General features: G+C 41.1%; 1 long non-coding RNA gene across 1 annotated transcript; it reads left to right on the forward strand.

Moving 5' to 3' along the window:
* The first annotated feature begins 11,044 nt into the window (after positions 1-11,044).
* LOC139062138 (uncharacterized) lies at positions 11,045-11,768 on the forward strand. Its single transcript, XR_011515725.1, has 2 exons — positions 11,045-11,287; positions 11,634-11,768. It is a non-coding gene; the product is annotated as an uncharacterized lncRNA (long non-coding RNA).
* The last annotated feature ends 2,460 nt before the right edge of the window (positions 11,769-14,228 follow it).

The following is a 14,228-nucleotide window of genomic DNA, read 5'->3' on the forward strand; positions in this document are numbered from 1 at the left end:
GAAATAAGACTCTAAATCCTGACGTCTGAAGGTTAGATGTGATGTGGTAATCTTCTAGTTCCTGGAAATGGTTCACTGGTGTTTTTTGCCACCAGAGTACGACTTAAAGGACATTCATTCCTGCTAGAGACCACTGCAGATGTATTGATTATATGAGCGTTCCACGCCTTTAAGGAAAATGCTTATGTTTTTATGATCTTTGTAGCTTTAATTATTGTTTTCTTTTATGGCCTTCTAAACTTTAGCATTATTAGTTGCACAGTGTTCAATGCAGTCTTTGGGAGCCCATAAGGTTATTATGTTTATTTTCTTGTTTAATTTAAAAATATTGAAATTTTAATATTATGCTTTTTATTGCAGTGTCTTTTTATAATATTCTATGAGACATTTTCTTTAACTTTGATGGGATCTTCTCATAATAGATTTTTTAACCTTTTCTTTATTTTCCAAATAATTTTTCTTACATTTTTTCATATCGGTTTTTTTTTTGTTCTGTAGAAACATCTTTCAAGTTTTGCACATGATCATCACCCTTCAGATGAGGAGCCATTACTAACCCCCAAATTCCACTACCTCCGCTCCGCTGCGCTCCGCTCCGACACGAACGCCGGAGAAAAATCGGTCCCGTTCTAGTCAATCAGAGCAATTCCACTACTGCGGCCGTGCTCCGGCAGTGCGGCGCCGTGCGCCGCCCTCGGTTCCGGCGTCCGGCAAAAATAGAATCGATCCTATTTTTGCCGGACGCCGGAGCACCTCCGCAGTAAATGGACAGAAATCACAACGGCCCAACAGGAAAAGGAGCAAGCACATCTTCCGTTTTTCACAATAAATCGCTAAACAAAAGGCGTTTTTTGTTTCATATGCACAGGTTTAACAACTTTTAACAACTATCAATGGCGGCTGAAGTTTAAGTGCACAAAAATAAGCCATAAATACAGTTGCCACTATCAAAGTAGTCACACTTTGTTGATCCAAACACTGCTGATCTCTCAACACAATGATGGGCAGATTAAACAGCTCATTTCCGATGCTTCTCCCGCACAACGGGTGTTTGGATCTAACTTCCGCGTTTATTGCTCGGACTGTATCGCAAGATCTCGAAAATCCCGCGCATGCTTGTTTGCCCCCCTCAGGTCTCCGCACCGGAGCGGAGCCGTTGTAGAGCGGGTACCGGTAAAAATTGAGTTCGGAAGCGAGCGGCTGCGGAAGGCGGGGGCGGACCGGAGCGGAGGTAGTGGAATTTGGGGGTTATTCCTAAGTTGAGGACCAAAAGCATTCAGGTATATCTCAAATTCCTAGATTTTTTTTACTACTTAAAAAACAAACATATTGTCACTGATCATGTGACATTGTTTTAAAACACTTTAATTTGAATTTTTCTTCTAGATGAACAGACTTGATCATTTTGAGTCTGATGACTTGTTTGACTCGACTGACAGCAGAGAAGAATATGTTCCTCACAGTAGTGAGGATTATTCTGATAGAACTGACAAGTGACATTATGGAGACTGATGATCAGAAACATATTTTGCTCAGTCGTTTTAAGAAATTGGCTGATTTTAATGTAACAAGTCCACCTTCAACTGAGCAGGACAGTTGCAATATATCCGCTGTCCAGGATTTCCACAGAGGACACTCACCTACAAGAAAACAGGAAAAATCTCAAAATACACAAAAGGCCGCCTGTCAGTCGTTCAGTCACACTAAATCCTTTGTTGAGGATCAATATTCAGAAGAACATGGAAGTTCAAATGAAGAGGGAAGTTGTGCTACATCAAAACCAGTTGCACAAAACGATAACCCATCCTGTTTCAACTGTTCCCCTTTCGTACCTGCTGTTGAAAAAAATGAGGATGGGTCACGAATTTACAACAAAAAACAATACTGTTTATACTGTAAGCAGGGATTTATAAAAATTTTCAGACATTTGGAACGTGTTCATGACAACAAATCAGATGTTGCACAAGCCATAGCTTTTCCTAAAGGCTCCAAGGAGAGACGGTTACACCTGGAACATTTAAGAAAAAGGGGCAACTTTGCACACGATGTTGATGTACTTTAGTGGCACTGGAACACTCGTTCCACGTAAGCAACCGAATAAGACATCTGAACCACAAAAGTATCTACACTGCATTTATTGTGAAGGGCTTTTCACCAAAAATATTCTCTGGAGACACATTAATATCTGCAAGTTTAAGCCAAAAGTTGACAAAAAACCAGGTAAAACACGAGTTCAGTCTGTTTGTGGTTTTGCAGTACCTGCTCCTGCAGGAGTGAAAGCAGAGTTCTGGAAAATGTTGAACAACATGGTTCAAGATGACATTTATATTGTCGTGAAGTCTGATGAGTACATTATGGAATTTGGACAACATCTTTATAACAGACTTGGACATGATGCTTCAAGACATGAGTACATTCGGCAGAAAATACGATTGTTGATTTGTTCAAGAAAAACAACTACCATGAGAACGATGAAAGAACACACAATGTCTGCAAATTTTATGCTGGTTGTGCAATCAGTTAAAGAGCTGGCAGGATTTACAACTGAAAAGAACACCTACAAGTGCCCTAGTCTAGCACTAAAAATTGGATAGTTTGACAAAGATTTTACAACTGGTTGAAAGTTGTGCAAATGTACAGGGGAACTACAGAGCAGCAAAAGATGCTCGAGCATTTCGAAATGTATTCGACTCTAGAAGGAATGAGTTTGTGTCTGCTGCATCACTGAGAACACTTCAGGAACAAACGTGGAATGCACCAGAGTTGCTTCCCTTTACTAAAGACGTCCAGACACTACATTCATATCTAAGTAAGCATCAAGAACATTTTTTCGATGAACTGTCAACAGAAGCATCTCCACAGTCTTGGTCAAATCTGGCCAAAGTCACCCTGACTCAAGTGATTCTGTTCAACAGACGCAGAGCTGGAGAAGTGTCACAAATGCCCCTCACAGCATATTTGTCCTCAAATCTCACTAAACAAGATGATTTAGAAGAAGCTCTATCTGACCTTGAAAAAAAACCGGAACATTTTCAAAGAGTAGAAATAAGAGCAAAGAGAGGAAGAAAGGTACCAGTCCTCCTGACCCCAGAAATGCAGCGGTCCTTGGATTTGCTAGCTGACAAATGTCAGGAATGTGAGATTCCTAAGGACAATGTTTACTTATTTGCAGGACCATCTGCAATGACTTGTTATCGTGGCTCTGATTGCCTTCGACAGTTTGCCAGCACATGTGGAGCCAAAAGACCAGACACCATCACCTCAACAAAACTGTGCAAGCAAACAGCAACTTTGTCTCAGATTTTGAATCTCAGCAATACAGAGCTTGACCAACTGGCTGATTTCCTTGGCCACGATATAAGAGTCCACCGCCAGTTTTACAGGCTTCCAGAAGGGACCCTTCAACTGGCTAAAATTAGTAAAATCCTCATGGCATTGGAGCAAGGACGTCTTGCTGAGTTTAAGGGCAAGAGCCTTGATGACATAACCATTGATCCTGGAGGTACTGATCATGTCTTTTTGTCATATATTTATATGTAAATTATTACTTGATCTGTCATCATCATGTGTGTTGTGTTTTTAACTTTCTTTTACACCCATTGTAGAGAATGTTCAGTTGGATAGAGAGCCCGAGTGTGAGTCAGACACCAATGGTTAGTGTTAGGTGTTTGTTTACACGCACAAACATATGTATATAAACCTTTCCTAAGGACTTTGTAAAATCTTTTACTGTTTCAGTTGATATCACATTAAGCAATAGACAAAGTGTGGACAACGATGTGTACAACAGCCGTGCTGAGACCTCTGTAGTACAAGGCACTATGAACCCCCCACAAATCTCTAGCAAGTCACCCAAGCTAGGAAAAGGTAAGTTATCCATCACCCACTCCATCCTCCAAATGCACCTTAAGCCAGGCGTACATGATTTTTGGCTCATTTTGAGCCAATTTTCCTCTAAGAGGAAAAATTTCCCACTTAACAGGAGGAACTACTAACAGGAACACTACACTAATCTAGACTATTAAAAGGTCACTCCTCCCCCCTGTCACACCTGGTGGGGGTGTGATGCCTTGGTCTGCCTGAGTGTTCGTGGCTCCCGGGTCAGGGAGTTTAAGATTTTTGGCATCTGCCTGATCAATCCCGGTGGCGGCCTGGGGGGGTCTGGGTCCCTGGGCTCTGCTGGGTCCCCGGCGGGGGTGGTCGCCCCTGGGTCCCGGGTCGCTGGGTCCCGGACTCGGCCGGCTAGGGGGTGGGAGGCTGCGGGCAGGCCTGAGGACTTGCCGCTGATATCTCCCGGGGCTCTGCCGGCTGCTGGTTGTGGCCCCCCGGGGCGATCCTCTGTGCCTCTCGAGGGGGGCGGGGGCCTTTCTGGTTGCGGGCTCCTTGGGGTTCCTGTGTTCTGGGGCAGCGCCTGGATCTCTGGGACTTGGAGCTCCCCCCCGTCTCCTACGCGTCTTTGGGGGGCAGATCTGTGGTCCCTCACACTCTCTATTGGACGCTCCTATAGATAAACCTTACATAAACAAGCGCGTGTACACACACAGGTGCTCACATGGTGCTCTCATAAGTATGGGCTTGGGCACGTTCAACACATGTCTTAAGACTATGGTGGGCACTCAATGCACTGTGGTATATTATCGTGTGACTGTTTAGTTAAACAATGATTGATTATATATTTCTTCATCAAGTTGACGCAGTGATAGCTTGATTTTGTTATATTGGTGTTGTGTCCCATTTTTTTGTTATGTTTTGCTTTTTTCTCGTCTCATTTTGCAGGTCTAGAAGCAGACTCTTGTTCATTATTGTTTATTTTTGTTGAATCCCCCCCCCACCTAACCCCCTCTCTCCCCACCTTTTCTCTTTTCCTTTCTCTTTCACCTCTGTCTCCGTGTCTGGTCGAAATTACAAAGCATTCAAAAACAATAACAATAAAGTTTTAAATATCAGGTGCGACATTAAAAGCAGACTCTTTGATGCTCCACCTGAGACATTAAAAGCAGATGCTCTGATGCTCCACCTGAGAGTAAAACTGTAAGGCTTGTTACCAGCATTCAGACATCAATTCTGCTTGCTTCACAGCCAGACAGGACACGTTAAAAAAAAAAAAAAAAAAAAAAAAAAAAAAAGGTCACTTTGTGATATTTAGCAAGACCCCAATCAGCTAAAATTTTAAATTGCAATAAATACTTGTAAAGGTTCCTGAGCCTTTAAATGGTCTCTCAGTCTAGTTAAATTACTGAAATAAATGTAATTTTGCACAGTATCCTAATTTTCCAGCTTCACATAATTGTGTGTTTTTAGTAGCATTTCTGTTGCTGTTAATATAGTAATGGTTAAATAAATAAATAAAATCCTTTAAAATGACAATATAAGAGGCTCAAATCTGATGGAGGACATAAATGTACTAACTTGGGTCAGACCCGAACACAGAAGAGCTGAAGCTGGGTGGTGAAGACACACAGGTAGTTCCAACACCTGAGCTCCATGACGTCTGAGACTGATGCAACCAGTGTTACAGCGGGACTAAAGACAAGATCAGGTTACAGTTGGATGATCTAGGAAGGTAGAAGATCAGGACGTCTGAGCGGTGAACAGGTGAGCATACCTTCGGGATGACAGCGGGACATCCGAGAAGGGCACGGCTGCAGATCCACACCTGCAGCTGTAGACTATTCATCTTCCTCATTCTTCATGGGCCGTGATGCGCTTGGATGAAAACATCTGCCTCTTTAGCTCCTGATCAGCTGATGACAGCTTCAATACACCGTGCTGCTTAACGCACGCATTTTCTTTTGATAAAATAATACGGTAATTAATTAGATTGCTCGTTACTGAAAAAATAATTTTTTTAGTAACGCGGTTATTTTAAATGGCGTTATTCCCATCACTGCTCTGTTATGTCTGCAGCATGCAGTGCCTGAGACAGTGAGAACACTGAGGGCCTCCGCCCACCCGGCCAATCATTGTGTTTGCTAGTGCGTTACAGACACCTCTCTCTCCCTGACTGCAGCTGGTGTGGCGGTCAGAAAGCCTCTCACTATTGCTCAACGTTCGACAAGCACGTAACGCACAACCTTCCATCCCCAGTAACGGCAACGGCATTGCAACAGTGGGAAAAGTAATTAGATTATTCCGTTTCCTAAAAAAGAATGCCGTTAGTAATGCCATTATACTTAAATGTCGTTATTCCCAACACTGGTTATGATTAGTTTTTATTTATCCCAAATGTGCTCTTTCAGCTAAATTATTTAAAAATCAGGTATTCATGTTAAGTGACAATTTTCATTTTGACTACAGGTGCTGGCCAGTAAATTAGAATATCATCAAAAGGTTGAAAATATTTCAGTAATTCCATTCAAAACGTGAAACTTGTACATTATATTCATGCAATGCACACAGACCAATGTATTTCCAATGTTCATTACATTTAAATTTGATATTCATAAGTGACAACTAATGAAAACTCCAAATTTGGTATCTCAAAAAATTAGAATATTCTGAAAAGGCTGAATATAGAAGACACCTGCTGCCACTCTAATCAGCTGATTTACTCAAAACACCTGCAAAGGCCTTTAAAAGGTCCCTCAGTCTTGTTTTGAAGGCACCACAATCATGGGGAAGACTTCTGACTTAACAGCTGTCCAAAAGACAATCATTGACACCTTGCACAAGGAGGGCAAGACACAAAAGGTGATTGCTAAAGAAGCTGGCTGTTCGCAGAGCTCTGTGTCCAAGCACATTAACAGACAGGCGAAGGGACGGAAAAAATGTGGTAGAAAAAAGTGTACAAGCTCTAGGGATAACCGCACCCTGCAGAGAATTGTGACGACAAACCCATTCAAAAATGTGGGGGAGATCCACAAAGAGTGGACTGCAGCTGGAGTCAGCGCTTCAAGAACCACCACGAGGAGACTCATGAAAGACATGGGATTCAGGTGTCGCATTCCGTGTGTCAAGCCACTCTTGAACATGAAACAGCGCAAGAAGCGTCTCGCCTGGGCCAAGGACAAAAAGGACTGGACTGATGCTGAGTGGTCCAAAGTTATGTTTTCTGATGAAAGCAAGTTCTGCATTTCCTTTGGAAATCAAGGACCCAGAGTCTGGAGGAAGAGCGGAGAAGCACAGAATCCACGTTGCATGAGGTCCAGTGTAAAGTTTCCACCGTCAGTGATGGTGTGGGGTGCCATGTCATCTGCCGGTGTTGGCCCACTCTGTTTCCTGAGGTCCAGGGTCAATGCAGCCGTCTACCAGGAAGTTTTAGAGCACTTCATGCTTCCTGCTGCTGACCAACTTTATGGGGATGCAGACTTCACCTTTCAACAGGACTTGGCACCTGCACACAGTGCCAAAACCACCAGCACCTGGTTCAAGGACCATGGTATCCCTGTCCTTGATTGGCCAGCAAACTCGCCTGACCTTAACCCCATAGAAAATCTATAAGGTATTGTGAAGCGGAGGATGCAATACGCTAGACCCAACAATGCAGAGGAGCTGAAGACGACTATCAGAGCAACCTGGGCTCTCATAACACCTGAGCAGTGCCACAGACTGATCGAGTCCATGCCACGCCGCATTACTGCAGTTATTGAGGCAAAAGGAGCCCCGACTAAGTATTGAGTGCTATACATGCACATTCTTTTCATGTTCATTCTTTTCAGTTGGCCAACATTAGAGAAACAAACATTTTTTCATTGGCCTTTAGAATATTCTAATTTTCTGAGATACCAAATTTGGAGTTTTCATTAGTTGTCACTTATGAATATCAAATTTAAATGTAATAGACATCGGAAATACATTGGTCTGTGTGCATTGCATGAATATAATGTACAAGTTTCACGTTTTGAATGGAATTACTGAAATATTTTCAACCTTTTGATGATATTCTAATTTACTGGCCAGCACCTGTATAAATCAGTTGAAGTAAACGCCCTATGTTAGATGTCTTAAACCCTCATTTAGGCATGATTGTACTTTTTTATTTTAAAGTTACATCAAAGTATATTATTGCCCAGGTAAATTAATTTCAAAATATTTGGTTTCATGTATAATATATTTGATGTTTACATAAAATGAAAGCATATATTTATCAATTTTGGTTTCAAAGGTCGCCAGCCATGCAAGAGGAAGACTTGGGAAGAAGCAGAGGTCCTTGCTGTCGAAAAGCACTTGATGCCATTCATCAACACTTGTATTAAACAGGAACCTGTTGCACTCAGGAACAGAAATTGGCTTGCCATCAAGTTCTATGTGAAGAATCGCATAACAGCCCTTAAAAACAAAGTTTGAAAACGTTTTCACTATGAATTGAAAATAAGTGTTCAGAATCAATTGCTTAACAGTCCTGAAATATATATTTTTGAAGTTTAATCATTTTTTTTACTCTGCATTGGGTTTTAAGTCTATTCTGGTTTTGTAGAACAATTTTGGCACTGTTGCCATACATTGTTTACTTTTTTGTTTACAGGACTTTTTTAATGGCATATTTTTGACACAAAATAAATATTCCTGTAAATAAAAGGTAATTTCTTCAGGATGCCTTCTGATGCTGGTCATTTGGTTAAAAAAATAAAGCAAAAACAACCTTTTCCCATTTTTTTAATTTCTGAAAAGATTTAAGTTTTAAATATTTCCAAAGGATAATTAAATGGTGTAGAATAGAATAGACTTTATTGATCCCACAGTGGGGAAATTCACTCATTACAGCAGCACATACACTTTAAGGAAAGGAAAATTAAAGTACAGTTAAATACAGATAAGCAGTAAGCTATTATTGTAACCTTCAAACTACTAAAAACAACAAATAAAAATAGAAAATTGGGCTTCCAAGAATTTGTAGCATGAGGGACACAGACATACTAGGGTACATCCAGGTATTGCACAATATGTAACCCTTGTAATCCAAGTTTTTAAGTAATTATAGATGGTGTCTGCTGAGGGCAGGAAGGATCTCTTTTTAACACACAATGAAAATATTTCAGAAGACTTAGTAGAAGTAATTAAATACATTAAGTGCAGTAACCTGTAGTGTTTTTTTTTACTTGAAACTTTGTGGTACTAATAATGTTAGAAATACTAAAAGGTGTGTATGTTTTGTCCCCACATATGACTTATTACCTGACAGGTCCCCAAAAAGCTGTTTCTTACCAGGTTGTGAACTCTACTTTGTCCAATTGGTATTTTGAAGTAACTTCTGTATTCACTGAGGTTTTAGCATCTCTCTTGATTTTTTTCATTCAGAAAGGGTGGTTCCCACAAAGCATGGTCCCGTCTTGTGTCCCCACAAATGGCTAGACCAGGGGTGGGCAATTATTTTTTCCTTGGGGCCACATGAGAAATAGAAAATATTGTGGAGGGCCAGGCCAAAAGGCTGAAGTCAATTATGCATAATATTAATGGTATTTCTTTATAAAAAGCAGTAAATACCATTGTTTTTTCAAGCTGGTAAGAGTAGACTATATGTTATAAATGAGCAGAAAGGAAAAAGTGAGGTTGGCTTACAAAAATGTGATTTATTCAAATGTCCCAAGGCAATGGTAAACAAAGTGCACATTTGGTTTTTGTTAAACATTTGTGACTTTTATTAGTTAACAGTTTCAGTCACATTCACTCCAAAACACATTTCAAATATTGTTGGAAAGAGATTCTTAGCATTCTACAGACACACAGTATTGTCTGTAAAATAAAATCACTGAACTGTGATCTTGAGAAAGAGGTTTCAAAAAGTGTCCCAGTTCACTGCTAGTTGCCTTCATCTGTGGTCCAAACACCTTATTTTGTGTTTTTAAGCGATTTTTTTCTTATTCAGTGAGAGAAATCTCTGCTGGGCTTTAACGAGTGCATCAAAGTCAGGTTGAATGTCTGAGGTGGAGATGCGAAGCACAGCTGACTAATGATCATCAGTGAGAGAGGATCTTTACCTGGATTTTGTAAACTTCATCATTGAAAATGTTTGTTCACAAATATAGGTAGAGCCGAAGAAAACCAACATCTTCTGAGCATGTCTCCTCAGGTTTGGAAAGTTCTCCTCCTTAAGAGAAGAGTAGAAATCCAGCAGAGATCCTGAATCTCTGCTTTCAAGTCCCAAACCCTCTTCAGCACTTTCCCCAGGCTGAGCCATCTGATAGCTGTGTGGAGTCCTCCAAAAGAGCGACAAACTGTCTGTGATTCATCGCTCGTGCCCTGATGAAGTTTATTATTTTAGTAACAACATCAGTAACATGGTTGATTTTTAGCACTGACTTGCACAACACATGTTGGTGTATAATTCAATGCAAAAACACCTATTTTTGATCTGCATCGATTTCTGTCACTTTATCTTGCATGCGTTTCAAAAGTCCCACATTTTTCCCTGTAAGATTTGGACAACCGTCTGTTGTGACACCTGACAGTCTCTCCCCTTTCAATCCCAGAGTGTCCGTGCACGCATTTACCTCTGTAAAAAGATCACTCCCTGTCGTTGTCCCTTTCATCGACCGCATTGCTGCCCGCTCCTCTGTGAGCTCCGTTATCCCCCGGACAAATACGAGCAGCTGGGCTGTGTCCCGCACATCACAGCTCTCGTCTAATGAGAAAAAGTCAAAAATTGCCACTTCACGTTGCAGCTGAAGCTCCAGGTTCCCCGCAATGTCCTCGATCCTCCTGGTCACGGTTCGCCTGGACAGCGGGATTTGCTCAAATGCGCCTTTTTTTCAGGGCATATTAGTGCGGCAGAGTCCACCATGCATTCTTTGACAAACTCTCCCTCCGAAAACGGCTTGCTGTTTTTAGCTATTTTGTGGGATATCACAAAGCTGGTCCTGGTTGCTGCATCCCTGGATGTTTGAAGCTTAGTAAAACAGCCTTGCTGCTTTTGCAACTTTGCTAGCAAAGCTTCGGATGTCCGTGCCCTCTCAGCATCAGATGAGTTCTTGTATTTTTCCGAGTGTTTCTTGTCATAATGCCGACTCAAATTGTAGTCCTTAAAGAAGTTGTCACTCCCCCCTCAGAGTCTTACTCCACCCACGTATAAATTTTAAAAACTGCAACATTAGTAGGCGTTGCCTGGAGGACCGAGAGGGCGAAGCCGCAGCAGTGACGAAGACGACGGCTAACTAGACGATGCTAGCTCCCTTCACTCTGAGCAGTCATTAGAAGTGAAGGATGTTTCTCCCCCTCCTTACACAGACACTCGAGAAGAAAGGGACCAAGTCTATTTGGAGGAGACAAGCGGACCTGAGCCTTATTATTGTTTTGAGCTTGTGAGTTGCCTGAAACTACAGGAACCGACCCAACAGAACCATCTCTGAATGTAAGTAGCCGTTAGCCATAGCATCAGATTAGCTGCAGGGTTTGTCTCCACGGCCCTAGAGCTAGTATTCAGCATGTTTTAGAGGTTTATCTGCTTCAGCACACCTGGTTTTAATCAGCAACAAACAGCTGAGCTGCTTAACAGCTAATCTAACCTGTCAAAGCAGGAAAACGACTGAAACGTGCTGGATAGCAGCTCTACGGTAGCCCTGGGCTCAAGCTACAGTCTGCTGCATAAAGTTATGAAAATATCCCATGAGAAAATTATTCTGTAATGTGTTCAGCCCACTAAAACTGCCCTGATTTCTTTATTTATTTACTAATAACAGCTGCTCTCTCGGTTCTAGGTCCTCTGGTGTCTGCAGGTGGTCTCCTCTGCTGGTGTCGTCAGGATCAGGAGCTTCCAGAAGAATGTGCCTTTCAATGACTCTTTCCCCCTTATTTGTTATATTAATTAAATAAATCTCAATTGATATATTTCCTATTTTTGTTCATGTCCATAAATACTTAAACATGCTTGAAATTAAAACGAGCTTTTAACAGTGAGGTGCTAGTTTAATTCATCACAATAGAGCTAGTTAAACATGCGACAATGCGATAATTCAATTAATGTAATTTATAAATATCCATTAAAATATCAAAACTGGAATCAAAATGAGATATTTGGCAGCACTAAAAACTTGTCAAACACAATATTTATTATAATAATTGTAGGCAGACAGGAGACAGAGCTGATGGAGGTTCTCCGTCATCGAAGGATGGCTGAAGGCTTTCCAGGAACAGGAGATGTGGTGTTGTCTCTTCTCTCTCTATTCTGCCAGATGAGCTGATAGGTTACAGGTGTGTGAGGACATCCTCATGTTGTCACAACCAGATGACAGGAGTTATCAGGTGATCAGCCAGGCTAATGATGAGATGCAGAAAGAAAACAAATCCAGGACAGTGTACAATATGTGGTGTTGCTCACCTTATGTGCTCTTACAGAGTTATTAACGTGTGCCTGCCTCTTGGTGTAGAGTCCATATTTTGCTGAGTGTCCTGCAATAATGCAGGTTATTAGTTAATTTACTTTTGATAGCAAAAACAAAATATTTAATGTAAAAGTTATTTACCAGGTGAATCAGCTCACACGTCACCGCCAAGTGTCACAGGGCCAGAATCAGTAGCCTCCTTCATGATGTAATCACATACTTATTTAATTGTTAATATCTTAAAAATTCTGAAATGTTTTAATTTTTTTACCTTGAACAGTTCACTGAACTTGCACTGTCACTGAGGTGGAAGCTGGAATCAACAGCAGACACCTCACATCGTCAGGGGTGTGGACGCTGCTCTGACTTTCTGGAAGATGAATTTCAGTCATGATCCTTGTGTCACAAGACACACTGAGGCTGTGAGCTCTTCTGGCTGGCTATGTAAAAAAACAAAGAAGCAGCACATTTATAAATGTTTTAAAGAGCATAAAATCACGTGTAACAATAATCTGTAAAACAAATTAAAACTAGAAGGTAATAAGAAAATCTTTACATAGAAGATTATTAAAAATAATTCACCTTTGCTAAGCCAGTAAAGCTTCACATCAGCCTGGACAAGTGCATTCTTGCAGCTAAATCAGACAGCCAGTGTCTTGGGTAGATTTAGCCTGAAAAAAAAATAAGCACATTGTTGGGAGTTTTTAAAGTCAGTTAAAATACAAAAGAAACTGTCCTATAAAGGCGCTTTATAACATTCCTAGTGTGTGATCGTTGTTATAACGTAAAAGTCAGTCATATATGATGTGGACAGCCTGAAATGTGACCTCCTGAACAGAATTCCTCACAGAACCGGGTCACAAGCTGGATTTCATGCTGTAATGCTGTCTGTCTACTGGTGCTGCGTTAGTTAGAGACACTGTTGCAGAATTACCGACTGACTAGCTAAAGGAAGTGAACCACGTCTCTCGGACTTTGCATTTAGGTAGGGATTTGTCTTTAGAAGATGTCAAAACTTTATTTAGCTGACTCGCCTCAGACTGGAGCCCGCCGTGGTGGGGGAGCAGAGTCGGTGGGCTGCATCTAAATCGCGGAAGAGCCACGGTGGGCACAGCCTCCCTCTTCAAATGGAGGCGTGCAGAATCGCGGGTAAAATGCCCACAGAGTCACCGCAACCATACTACACTACACCATCTCACCATGCTAACACGATATGGAGCACTAAACCCTAACTACTTTCCTAATTACACTAACAGCCAAACACTAACTAAACTACAATATCCAACAGGCAAGCTAACACTAAATAAGTATGTATAACACTAAAAGCTATGCTAAAGACTAGGATATGCTAATGCTCTGTGCTAATGCTGAACTACAGCTAGCCTCCTACACTCGCTTGCAAATCCAACTCCCAACTCGCCACAAGGCGTGGCCGAGACACTCGATCCTTTTATAACTTTGGCAGAGAGCTGCTACGTAGTACTCTACTGGTTTACGTAGTATCTTACTCTTTAGCCATTGGCTAAAATTTATTCAAAATGAGTCAAATTCTATGTTTTAAGCTGAAGGTGGAGCTATACTGTAGTATTTAGGCAGAATTTTTAATTTTTAAAGAAAATGCACCAAAATGCTAAAATAATGAATACACACATTTAAAACACTATTAGACACTCATTTATACAGTTCATCAGCAAAAAAAAGTTAATTTAGACGTTACTTGCTCTTTAAACACGGCAATCTCCTCCCCGCAAACCAAACACACGGCTTTACCTCCGACTTCAGTAAAAAAAATGCTTAGCAGTCCAATTTTTGTTGAAAATCCTGCATTCGGCATCTTTCTTTCTTTCTTTCTTTTTTTTTTTTTTTGCATGAGCGGACATTTCTCGGGCTACAATCACCATGTCAACCGCGGGCACTTGTTGCTATACATATTGCGTCATTGTGCACGTAAAAAACAACTTCAAAATAAAA

The sequence above is a fragment of the Nothobranchius furzeri genome, chromosome 12 (assembly GCF_043380555.1).
Source record: "Nothobranchius furzeri strain GRZ-AD chromosome 12, NfurGRZ-RIMD1, whole genome shotgun sequence".
NCBI classification, from domain to species: domain Eukaryota; kingdom Metazoa; phylum Chordata; class Actinopteri; order Cyprinodontiformes; family Nothobranchiidae; genus Nothobranchius; species Nothobranchius furzeri.